The sequence below is a fragment of the Rhinolophus sinicus genome, chromosome 3, assembly GCF_057876585.1.
Source record: "Rhinolophus sinicus isolate RSI-liver-muscle chromosome 3, RSI-T2T, whole genome shotgun sequence".
Classification (NCBI taxonomy): domain Eukaryota; kingdom Metazoa; phylum Chordata; class Mammalia; order Chiroptera; family Rhinolophidae; genus Rhinolophus; species Rhinolophus sinicus.
The window spans coordinates 164,199,119-164,212,632 of NC_142503.1; the positions used below are offsets into that span (position 1 = coordinate 164,199,119).

Sequence of the window (13,514 nt, forward strand, 5' to 3'; positions counted from 1 at the left end):
TTTATGCTGTACAAGCAGGTTATAAACTAGCCCAGTGTGTGGGGCAATCTGGTAGAGTGGAAGAAGCTTGGGTTTTGCAGTTTCAGACTCAGCCCTGCTATTTACTAGCCATTTGGCCTGCGCAAGTTGCTGATTTTCTGATCCTGCTTTCTCAACTGTAAATAGGCATAATTATATCTCATTTGATAGTTGTTACAATTAGCAATTATATACAGTATGTGAAATTAGCTAACATGGTAGTTAGTATTCAGATATAATGTAGGTTTAATAATGTCTTATTTAATATTTATATTAAGAACCAATAATAAGGTAGTTAGTCTTTAATAATATAGTTATATACCATTTTATAGTTTATAAATATTTAAAAATACATGATCTCATTTAATTCTCACACTAACCCTTAGAGCTAAGTATTTTTATCCTCATTTCATCAGAGAGGAAACAAAAGCTCTGAGAAATGAATTGACTTGTCCAAAGTCACATAGCCAGAAAGAAGCAGAGCTGGGGAGCAAAACCAGATTCTGTGACTACAAATTCAATATTTAACAAAATCCTTGTAAGAGGTGTATAAAATCATGAAATGAAGAAACAAAGAAGATTTCAAGGTTGTTTCTTCCAATTGCTAGGTGTACTTGGACAAAATGCACATATTTTAATACTAACTTCTTTCTGTTAGGAGAGCACATGATGCTGGCAGCAGAAACTTTACAGGAATACATTTAACCAAAGAGGGGAAAGACTTGTACTCTGAAAACGATAAGACACTGACGAAAGAAATCAAAGATACAAATAAATGGAAGGATGTACCTTGCTTATGGATTAGAAGGATTAATATTGTTAAAATGTCCTTACTACCCAAAGAAATACACAGATTCAATGAAATCCCTATTAAAATATCAATGGAATTCTTTTCAAAATTAGAATAACTAATCCTAAAATTGATATGGAACCACAGAAGACCGCAAATAACCAAGAGAATCTTGAGAAAGAACAAAGTGGGAGGTATTACACTCCTTGATATCAAAGTATGCTACAAAGCTACAATAATCAAAACAGTATGGTATTGGCATTAAAAACAGATACATAGATCAATGGCAAAGAATAGAGAGCCATAAATAAATCCTTTCTTATATGGTCAATTAATCCATACCAACGGAGGCAAGGATACACAATAGGGTAAAGACAGTAGGAGTGTTGGGGAAACTGGACAGATACATGCAAAATAATGAAATTGGATTACTTTCTTATACCACATATACAAATAAACTCAAAATGGATTAAAGACTTAAATGTAAGACCTGAAACCATAAAACTCCTAGAAGAAAACATAAGCAGTAAAAGTCTTTGACTTTGCTCTTAGCAATATCTTTTTGGATATGTCTCCTTGATCAAGGCCAACAAAAGCAAAAACAAAAAACCGAAAAACAAATGGGACTACATCAAACTAAAAAGCTTTTGCACAGAGAAGGAAACCATCAACAAAACGAAAAAAAGACCTACTGAATGGGAGAAGATATTTGCCAATAATACAACTGGTAGGGGGTTAATATCCAAAATATGTAAGGAATTCATACAACTTAACAACACCAACAAAATAATCCAACTTAAAACGGGCAGAGGACCTGAATAGACATTTCTCCAAAGAGGACATACAGATGGCCACCAGACATATGAAAAGATGCTGACCATCACTAATCAACAGGGAAATGCAAATTAAAATGACACTGAGATATCACCTTATACCTTCTAGAATGGCCATTATCAATAAATCAACAAATAATAAGCGCTGCTGAGGATGTGGAGAAAAGGGAACCCTTGTATACTGTTGGTGGTATTGTAAATTGGTATAGCCACTATGGAAAACAGTATGGATATTCCTCAAAAAATGAAAAATAAAGCTGCCATATAATTCAGCTGCCATACACTTCTGGGTATTTATCCAAAGAAAAAAAAGAACACTAATTGAAAAGATATATGCACTCCTATGTTCAGTTCAGCATTACTAGTACTAGCCAAGATATCGAAGCTATTATATCTAGATGTACATATATACAATGGAATATTATTCAGTAATAAAAAAGAATGAAATCTTGTCCTTTGCCACAACATGGATGGACCTAGAGAATATTATGCTAAGTGAAATAAGTCAGAGAAAGACAAATACCATATGATTTCACTTACATGTAGAATCTAAAAAAACAAAACAAATGAATAAACAAAACAAAATAGAAACAGACCCTTAGATATAGAGAACAAGCTGATGGTTGCCAAAGGTGAGGACCAGTGGGAGTGGGTGGGAAAATACAGAAAGAAAAGGACTTGAATAAAAGAGCAGAGAAAGGAGAGAATGAGAGAGAGATGAATACTCTTTTGGTAGTGTTACACTTTATAGTTTCAATAAAATTTAATTTCTTAGTTGTTACAACTAGAAAGTTGCCTCAGATACTGGAAGTGCTAATCCTGTTTTGCAAGTTAGTTGCTGGTTTTAGTAGCATTGGAGGGTAGTAAGCAGCAACCAAAGTTAATTATATCTTAGATTAATTATATGTGTTAATTATAGTTAATGATATTGTTATACTATATTTCAAAATTTAGAGGTTAAGTCTCTATTCCTAATAGGGCTTACCATGTATAATAGTTCTAGTAAATCTTTTTGTTTTGATGTGAATAAATAGATAATTTCCCTTTCAAAAAGTCAATCACCCAGAAAAGTTGAAATAGCTGATACATTTATGCTTCTTTGTTTCAAACAATGGAACACAAAAATAAGTGACCTCTGACTGTAAGTAGTATATTTAGGGTAAACATGTCTTTAAACTCCACTTACTGTCTTATGTACATACCTAAATATTCCTGTCTCTAAAATGACACTGTGGTTTTACTGGTCAGGAAAATGACAGAAATTTTTATTCTAACCGAAAACTTGCGTTAGTACTAACCGGAGGAAATTAGATGTTTGTCAATTAATCAAGAGTCCTTAAATTCCATTACAGAAATGATACATTTCCCCCTTTGTACTAAAAGAATAATGGCTTCCCTCTTCACTAAAGCTGGATCCTCTGGCACATGCTCAAGAGATAGCCAGTGGTTTAAGAGATAAATTGCTTTGAGGGCACTGGAACCAAGAGAGGCTGAGTAACCCTAGTGAGAGAGGAAAAAGAGGACGCTTCTGGAGCTAAAACGAGGCAGGGTGTCTCTGGAGAACTCAGTGGCTGAAGACTGGCAGAATTCTCATCATCAGGCTACTACAAACTGTTCAGTTTTCATTTATACTTCAGAGGTGCTGTAGAAAGCTCAGACAATAATAATTAGAATACAAATGTATGGTACGCTTTTAGCTAGCCCATATAAAGTAAATTCTCTATTGGAGTAGAAACTGTTCTGCCGTTCATTCCTTAAAGATTGCTCCTGTTCCCCCTTTGTCCGGATGTAGGGGGAAGTGCTAGTGATGAGCCCGAGTTTCGTGTTTCTCGTATCCACAGTCCCAAAGCATTGGCATCATTTTGAGCTCTCATAACTTTTGAGGAGACCTTGGAGTATTTTGTGTATGTTCTGAGCAGTGCCTGGAATTCTGCGAGAAATTGATAAGCAATAAGTGATGATAATCAACATATCTCATTTGCCAGTGGACCAGGAAGACCGCTGCCATCCTTTTCAGCAAAGAGCAAACTAATAAGCTGGGAATTCTGGCCAGCCTCTCCTTTCCGGTGCAACGCCTAGTTATTTACCCTAGCTTAATGAATGCCCACCAGCTGGCAGACACACAGCTTCATAATATTTGCACACGATTTGTGTGGGTAGGTTTTTTATTTTCTCTCCCTTTTGCAGCTAGGGTTGCCTGAAGGAGAGAACTCAGAGAGAAACTCTGGAGACGGAGAAACGGAAGATTTCCAGCGATTTCAGGGGAGGAATCTGGGACGGGCAGGGTGAAATCGAGTACCATTTACTTAAGATTCAAAAAAAAAAAAAAAAAAAAAAAATTATCCAGGGTGGTGCTTTGGCGGCAGGGCCAAGCAAGACGAAACCAGCTTTGGGGGAAGGGGAGACAAAGTGAGAAAGAGCAGGGCTAACGAACGAATTCCGCTGAGCCTCCAACTCCTGAGCAGCCACCTAGCTGCGGAACTTGATCTCGGGAGGAAAGCCCCGGAATCCCGAGCTAGCGGGACTAGCAGGCTCACCAGAGCGCGCGGGGCCCGAGGTGGCGGGTGCCTGTCCCTTTAAGGGGCGGTCTCCGAGCACCGCCGGCCCAGACGCCGGGACGTGCGGGGGCCGCCCCGCCCTGAAGCCGCCCGTTTCCTGCCGGGCGGCGCGACGGCACCTGAGCAACTGCGGCGGCGGCGCCTTGGATCGGGGGCCCGGGCTATAGTGCCGACGCCGCCGTGTCTTCCCGTTCTCCTTTCTCGGCCGCGCACGGTAAGGGCGAGCCGGCTGTGTCGGGCGCCGGCGCCGGCCTCAGGGACCGCGGGGGGAGGGCGGCGCCGGCCTCTGGGTCTCAGGGCGGGAGGGAGGGCCGCACCGGGCGGGGGGCGCGGCCGCGGGGCCCGTACACCGCCCGCCGTGGCCGCCTGCCGGGTAGGCCTCGGGCTACGGCTCACCGCCGCCGGGCTCCGGCCCGGGACTCCGCAGCGGGCGGGCTGCAAGGGTCGCTCGGCCTCGCCGGGCCGCCCAGGGCCCGACCCCAGCTCTGCCGCGGCGCCTCCGAGCGCGGCCGAGGACTCCCCGGGGGACGTCTCCCGAGGGCGAGGTCGGCGGGAGAGGGCCCTGGGGTGACCGAGGCGCCTATTTTTAGCCGGGCCTGAGGGAAGGCGGATTACCGCCTCCTCGGACGGTGGACTGAGGGAGCGCGTCTCCCCCGGCGTCCCTGGGCCGGAGCTCGGCCACGCTTACGCCATGCTGGAATTTCAGTCCTCGCCGTTCTCTCTGGATATTTAGGGAACCCGCGTTGGCCCGCGTCCCGGAATCCTCTCCCCAGCCGTGTGTATGTCCCGGGGTCGTGATGGGGGGCGGTTGGGGATGAGAAAGCAGCGTGAGGGGAGACTTTTGGAAAAATCTGTGGACCGCCCTCGAGACGGGGGAAGTTATCCTTTCCTCTCCCTGAGGGGTGTGTCTTCTTTACCGATCCTCCCCTCACCCCCCTTCAGTTTCCAACAATGAGATTTTTGGCGTTGGGGACCTCGGCAGAAAACCAAACTGGCAGTCTAGAGAAGTCTTTTGGTAATCAGATACTTGGTGTGGGCTGTGCAGCCCCGTACGTCGGTCGTGAAGGAGCATGTGTGCACCGGGGACCCGCGGCCCCAGACGCGCGGAGCGGCGCTGACCTCGTCCAGCTGCACCTTGGTTAGGTTGGAGAGGGCTGTTTAACCTTAACCATTCCTTCTGGAAGGAAGGAGGAGTCTAAATTCGTTTGGGCCTATACCAGAAGAGGATTCCTTAGCAAGTAGTATCTGAGTAAGCACTGCTGAAGAAGCTACAGTTGAAGTTGACTGTTCAAAGTTGTGTGTGTGTGTGTTTTTCCAAAGATGCTTTGAAAAATGTAGACACCCATAGCCTGCTACAGATAACACCTTGGGGTGAACTGAACACTGTGAATTGTATAAGAATTGACCTAAAGTTTGAGTTCCTGCTAAATTAGGTTGCACTTGTTCTCCCTACCTCACCTAGCAGGCACATGGCAACACTGTCCCCAGTTTGGCTAAAGCAGTTGCTGATGACACTTGGAATGATCCTCCCAAGAATAACACTGGAGCACTATACTATTAAGTTGATCTGTATTTTGGGTGTACGTGCCGTACTATAGATTTTCATATTTAATGTGTTCTCTGACAAACAAGGCTCTCCCAACCCCCTTTAAGTTAAAGGATCTAGGAATAAATATGTAGTTTGTAGGTTTTAAGAAAAATATTTCTCCTTCCTGCTGTAACGTTGAATTAGAAACGTCTCATAATTTTGCAGCATCAGCAGTCAACATTCTCTAAGGTGTGCTTAGAGAATGAGGTGTTCTACCTACTTTACCTTTTTGAGACTCATACTGAAACTTAAAATGTAACAAAACCTAATGAAATTTTTTCTTAAATGTATTAGGAAATTTAAAATTATGAAGGATATTGAGTATTATTTAACCCTTGTTGACTCAGGATCAACATGAAGAGCCATTAATACATGATTCTATTTACAGTTTAATTTTCTCTGTTAATACATCCTCCCTTAATATCAATAGTCTCTTCTGCTTGTCGTGTTTTCTTGGGGCTCTCAACCCAAGCCTCCTTCTAGTTTATAGACTTTAATCTGCTTATAGTAGGGAGAACATGTTAATAATTAGATGGTAAATAACAGTCTGGGGCTTTTCTAAAGGACTTAAGAAGTGAAAGCTTTTTTTGAGGCTTAACATCTAAAGGACCTGTATTAGAATTGTAACTGTCGGTAAATTCTAAACTTGAATTTTACTTGAAATATACAGATGTATTTTCAATTTCATGCTTTTTTTTTATAGCAAAGGAAGTTTTAATCTAAAAGAGCCCAATACTTTGTAAAGATTTAAAAAAATTTAAATTTTAATAAAAATTAAACTGAATGGCTCCAGGAAACTTTTGGGTTTCCTAGGAATCTTACCTAATATATAATAAGAAAATGTAGAGAGACTATACTTTATAAGAATATTGAAATATTTGATGACATTTTTATAAACTGCTTCTGTGTACTGTTTGTTTTTAGTTATTCTGAAGGTAAATCCAGAGTTTACTTAGAGACTAGAAGCAATAACTGGTTCTTTAGAAATGATCATTGATGATCATTGTGCATAGAGTTGAGTTTCACTTCATCCTTTTTCAGTTTTGTGAACATGACTTTGAGTATTCTGATCTTAAAAATGTAGTTTATGTGCAAATTACAGTGAAAATGTTGGTGTAGATAGTAATATAAGCTTATTCTATAAACAAAATTAACTAGAGGGGAAAACCCTACGTACCGTAAACTAAGGAGTTTAATTAACTTGACCTTCTGTATCGGAGCTCTAGAAAAAGAAAAGCAATGACAATTTATAATTTTGCATGCCACGCTGTTGAATTGGTGTTTAAAATCTTTGAGTCAGATGATACTGTACACAATTTAGGCTTTTGTATTAAATGGTATATAGCCTTTTAATTTGTTTTATGTTAAAAAGATAAAATAGGCAAAATATGCTTTTAGTATTAAGAATACTTTTAGTAGAGACTCCAATAGGAAATATAGTATTCCTAGGAAGTATTTAAGAAAAAGTTCAGCTCTATTACAAAAAGTTATAATTTAGTATTTTACATATCACTTTGACTACTACAGGGTGATTTTAGAACTTTTAACCTTAACTTAAATCTGGGTTCAACAAAGTGCTTTGTACACTAAGTGGAACTTAAATTGTTTACACTCCCCTCCTTCTAGGACTTTGCTTTTTGGATTTCTCTCCTTACTAATTGCTTTGCTCATTCTATCTTGATGATTTGTTCTCTACTCTTGAAGTTGAAGTGCTTGGTCCTTGGTTCTCTTTTCTTTTTATACTTCCCTGGTGATCTCATCCAGTGTGGTGGCTTTAAATACCTATATTCTGATGGCTCTCATATTTATATCTCCATTCCAGACTTCCTCTTGCACTCCAGACAACCTGTTCCACATTTCTACTTGCATGTTAGGTAGTCAACTCAAACTGAACTTCGACATTTCTCTTTAAACCTGCCTAAGTTACTGTCTCATTTGATGTCATCTCATTTGATGGCAACTCCATCCAACATTCAGGCAGAAAACATGTTGGAGTCATCCATGATTTATCATTTTCACACTTGGCATTCTTGGCTCTGTCTCATCTTGAAAAGATAACCAGAATCAAATCACTTCTTACCACCTCCACTGTGCACGACGCTGGTCCAAGCCATTGTTATATCTCTTGCCAAGGTTTTTGCAGTTTGTCTCCTAATCTCCCTGTTTCTCTCCTGGCTCCTTCCAGTCTTTTTCAACATAACAACCAGATCCTATCACTTCTGTCTTTAAAACCCTGCTGTGACTTCCAATATGCAGAGTAAAAGCTAAGTGCTTACTGCCTCCAAGGCCTTCCAGAGGCTGAGGATTCTTAGTCTCCCCATCCCCCCTTGCCTCTCTTGATTTAGGTCTACTCTGCCCCCTGCTTTTTCCCTTCAGCCCCACTGGCTGTCTTTGGGAGGCACATTGGCTGTTGGTCCTCCTTTGATCATCTTTTCCTTAAGATATTTTCATGGTCGACTCCTGCCTCTCCTTCAACTCTGCTCTTCAAATGTTTTTCAAAAGGCCTTCTTACTACTTTACTATTGTATTTGAAGCTGCACTCCTCTACTTATGCTCTGTACCCTGCCCTGTTTTCTCCATAATACTTACCACTTTCTGACAAACTGTGTAATGGCCTTGTTCATTGTGTTGATTGTTCCTTCTCTCTAGTCCCAAACACACACTATAATGTAACCTCTATGAGGGCAGGGCTTTTGTTTGTTTTGTTTATTGATAGATCAAAGGGTTTAGGCAGTGCTTGGCATGTAGCATGTGCTCAGTAAAGACTTATGATGAATTAATCCTTATTCTGCAGTTCCTTACTGTAATGGGTACCTCATTCTTGGACACATGTGGTTTTCAGTTTTCTCCTTTCCTAGGAACAGTCAGAGAGTAGAAGAAAAGTGGTGGGGAGCTTTGGGGAACCCTTGGTGGAGGGAGTGATATTAGAATGTGGTGGAGACCTTACCAGCCCATGTGGTTAGAACCTTTGTTAGGTGATTCAAACAGTTGGTTAAAGCAAGAACTGAAAGTATCTGTACCTCTTAAGTGTTTTATTTTAACTAAAACATTCACTTTTATTTTCCTATCTTGTTATTTGGATCAATCTCGTCTTGAGTAGGGGGGGTCTCATGATTTTTTTCTCTATAAATCATACCCTAAAAGCATTGTTGATGATTTCTAGTGTTGGCTTCTTTAAAGTGGAATGAACATGTAGGCATTGGGAAACTTTCCTAGTTCAAAGTCATTCTAGATTCTTCCAATACTTCATCAAGGCCTTCCAAAGGATTTAACTTACTTTTCATAGAAATAACAGTTTTTGTCTTTATAGTCTCATATTTAATGGATTTACAGAACTGAGTACACAGGAGAGTAGGTTGCTAGCCAGAAGCATTAGCTTTCTGTAGACACCAGTCCATGTGTTTTTACCAAGGGGAGAAATGTCATTTAATTCTTTGAAATGTCCTTTAAAATAGCTTCCATATTGAATAGGTTTTATAGGGGCCATACGATCCTAGCTGCCTATTGTTATTAGAGGTGAATGTCATTTATGCACATTTCTTTATATTACTCCGAGTATAATCTACAATATGTTATCAGAACTTACATGATTTTCATATAATTGTCTATCAAGATACCTGATGTTATGCTACATGCTCATTGGAAAATGTGGGACAATCATTGTTTATTCTTACACATGAGTCATTTAAGTTGTCAAGGAAACAGTCTGGTCTGATGTGATAAGCTGGAAGTCATTAGTTGGGAGACCTACAGGTCTTCGATCTTATTAACTCTAAAGTTTTATGCAAGTTTCTATTGCTCAGTTCTTTATAGAATGTGTGACATAGTGAAAACAGCGTGGGTGCTAAGGAGTCTGAAGATCTTGGCTTTGGATTTGGCTTTGCTAGTTAGTACCACTTACTGTATATGTGAACTTATCTATCTTACTTAATAGGCCTGAGGTCCATTGCTTATTCAGAGGGTGCCAAAAAACTGTATTAAAATTATGTGATGGTAACCACTTTGAGCACCTCTTGTCATTGCAGAAGTCACACGTGACTTGTATTCATCTTTTGTTATCGGTATATATTGAATATTACAATTTTAGTACAGTTTTTTTTCTTTCTTAAAATGTGTATACATTTTTTTTGGCACCCTCTGTATTAGTAGTTCCTACATAAGTGATAGCTAACATTAGAGTGCTTATTTGCTGTAAGGCTCTGTACATACTTTATGTATAGTAGCATTTAATTCTCGCAACAACCTTACGAGATAGGTGCTAGGAAGGCAGGTTAAATAATTAGTTCAAAGACACAGAGCAAATAAGAGGAACCTGAATTTGAACTGAAGTGTTCTGACTCTAGAGCTCATTCTCACCCATTGAGCTCTTTTGTAAGAATGCTTTCTGAAGAAAATAAAGCACTGTTCATGTACAGTTATCTGATGTTAGGTATTAGCTACATTAAGGTTATAAAGATTTTTTACCCTGAGTTAGAGGATTAACTCTGAAAGGTAGTGACTTCAATTTGAGGACTTGAAGTTTTCCAAGTGGAGAAAATAGTAAAAGCTATTTAACACCAAGCGCTATAAGATGCTTTATATAGAAAGCAGTGGATAGACTATATAATCCTTTTGGTTTCCAAGAAATTTTTTCAGTTTCTGTTCTTGAGTATGTGCATTATGAGTTACTGCCCTGTGATCTTGTAGGCATTGCTCAGAGATTGTCTCAGAAAGGCTAACCCCAGTCACCCTACCTTAAATGCATATCCTCTCTGTTTGTCCTGGTCTTCACTACGTAACATTGTATGTGCCTGTTTATATGCTTGACATCTGAGTCACCTATAAGAATATAAGCACAATGAGGCAGGAATTTTGTCTTGTTTAACATTGTGAACTATGTTTTTGGCACGTTAGTGCTGAATTTGATGAATGAGTGACTTGCTTGATGTTTGAAAATAGGACTCGTTGAGCCTTTTGCTTGTCATTTGTGCCATCCTCCAAGCATGTCTGGTTGGTTTGTATGGAATGGCATAAAGTGAGATTTCAAGAATAGGGGTTTGAGGTTTACTTTTGAAAATGGAATGGAAAACAAAATTTAATACACGAATTTCAGCAAAATTCGTCCCAGTTAGTCTTATTGATCAGCAATGTAAATGTTCTGAGTGAAATATGTACATAAATAATTTAACGATTGATTGTGTTTCAATTTAGTTATCTTTGAAATAAATTTGAACAAAGCCAAGCTGTACATTTAAAGTTCCCAGTGTTCTGAATGCTATGTTGCTGAACATTTAAGATATTTCCTTCAATCTTTAATATCCACACACAGGCTGAATTCTTTTAGGTGCCTTTGACCTGTACTTGCTTTTTATTGGGAACTTGTGTTCATTTGAAATGTGCTCTGTAATTATTTTACATATTTTTCATAATTAAGATGTCTGAAGTTGGCTGAACGTCTTGATTTCTGTGAAGTGCATTTCTCAAGCTTGTCATATCATTTGGTACTCTCTGGATACAGTTTCAGATACTGTGGTGCATTAATCTTTGTATTTAGTACACTGTTGCTGATGGGTGGGCATAATTTCTCAAATGGCTTCCACTTTGACCTAGGTGTTAACTGTAATTTTAAGTTTAAATTGGATCCTTTGTAAAAGTGGCTTAGTTCTTTTGCTCCTTGTGTTTTTTTGGGGGTGCGGGTGGGAGGTGGAGGGATTCTTAAAAAAAAAAAAACGAAAAAATACTGCAGTTAGTTTTAACATGAAGGAAGTCTTTCTGAGCCTGTAATTTTTGGAGCACTTTTCAAGTAAAGTACATTTAAGATTAGCTTTGGAATTATATGTAAAGTATAACCCATGCAATTACCTTGTCTGATGGGAGAAGGAGAAAGAGAAATGCTTTATAAACATAAATTAGTTGTAAAATGAGAATGGCTGAATTCTTGTCTACTCTTCTAGCATTATTTACCTGGCATAAATAGGTGAGTAATTATATTCCATTTATTTTTAGTTTTAGTTTTATGTAGCCTTCGTTTAAGCAAAAAGTCCCAGCAATAACCTTCATTTAAGCAAAAATTTCCATCAGCATTTAAAATAACATACTGCTTTTGGTATAAAGAGGTTTTAGTTATTACTCTTGGATACTAGTCTATCTGATTTCTTAAAGTAACTTTGTGCTAAGTCAAGAAAATCCTGGATATTTTCTGTAAAATTTCAGTAGTTTCTTATTTTAAACTATTTGCTTTTATTTTCTTTTTGGGAAATTTGTTCCAAAGCACAACTTTCTAGATGTATTCAGCACTGTCATAATTGTATTTGTGTAAATTTAAGAAGCAGGGAAATGTATGCCTGTTTGCTTACCTGTTTTTAATTCATATTTACTTCTTCCTACTTATCATTTTATTTTTTGTTGAATGTTAAGTATTGAATGATTCAAGTGTACAAGAGAATGTAGAATGTGTCTGTACAGTTTGAAGATTAAATATAAAATGAATACCTGTGTTCCAGATACCTTTCAGTCAGCTTTATTTAAATTTTTTTCTTTTTATAGTTAAGTACATGTTAAATAATATTTACAAAATATGTGTAAGTTAAAGAGTAAAGATACAATGAACAGCCCTGTACTTAGTACCCAATTCAAGAACATTATCATAAGTTTTCATTTATCTGCTCCTTCCCCCAGAAGCAACCACCATCTATTATAGTTGCTTTTTTTAAAGTTTTGCCACATCTATTTGTATTCCTAAACTAATTTTTTTGTTTTTGTTTTTTAATTCTATAAATGGGATCCTTCTCTCTGAGTTTATTTGCAACTTCCTTTCCCCCCTCAACTTTATAGACCTGATAGCCCTCCATCATGTCATATATAGCTCTGATTGATTCATGTACTGCTGCATGGAATTTATTGTATGAATATTTTCCAATTTACTTATTACCTGTTGATGGTATGAAATTAAATCATGGAAACCTAATCCAAAATGGAGGTAGGAAGCAATGAAGAGAGAGCTCTCACACATGTACCACTCCTTGCAGCTTACTTTACGTACTCCCCAGCACGAAGGAAGATTTTTCTCTTTGCCCAGCAACAACCCAGCCAATGAGAAGCTGCAACATCCCAGTCAATGAGAAGCCACCAAAACTTTGAACCTTTGTTCTCCTCCTGTGAATTATTGTTCAAAACAGCTCCTACCAATTTCCTCCTTTCCTCTATAAAAGAGTATTCCTTTCCTTTGTTCTCTGGACTTGCCCGTGGTTTGTCATAGTTTGCTTGACCTGAGTTGTAATTACTCTTTTCTGCTGTTTCTGAATAAGCTCTGTTTTGCTGGCTGAATCACTTATCTTTTTCTTTTAAAAGGTTGACAATAGGTATTTGGATTGTTTCTGGTTTTCTTTTGCTGTTATAAACGATGGTGCTGTGAACACTTTGCATAGGTCTGTTGATGCAATTGCATACATACATGGTTTTAGGATCGAATTTTTAAAAAATTTTGTTACCACTTACAGTAAGAAATAAATTTTACATTATGAGACTCATTACATTAACAGATACATATATAATGAGTTTTTGGGGTATAAAAAACCCTGTGTGATGCTAGTCTATTTCATTAAAAATAAGAATCCTAATCAAAACACACTAAGTTGGTTTTTACTAACCCACTAATGAGATGTGCAGTTATAACAAATAGTTTTGGACCTTATCTCTAGCTAGGAGTGGAATTACTGAATTGTAAGAGAGGTACACTTTCAATTTTA

The 13,514-nt window shown here is 38.5% G+C and overlaps 1 protein-coding gene across 9 annotated transcripts in view; it reads left to right on the forward strand.

Annotated features, from left to right (window-relative positions):
- Nucleotides 1-4,255: 4,255 nt before the first annotated feature.
- The window catches only part of KTN1 (kinectin 1), an 89,318-nt gene continuing 80,059 nt past the window's right edge, over nt 4,256-13,514 (forward strand). For 4 of the 9 annotated variants that reach the window (XM_019725774.3, XM_019725778.3, XM_019725770.3 and 1 more), the window contains exon 1: nt 4,256-4,413. The gene's annotated coding sequence lies outside the window, so the exon portion shown is untranslated. Of the gene's footprint in view, nt 4,414-4,870; nt 4,979-13,514 lie in introns of those variants that run through there. The other 5 variants (XM_019725773.3, XM_019725777.3, XM_074327441.2 and 2 more) reach the window with 2 other exon arrangements.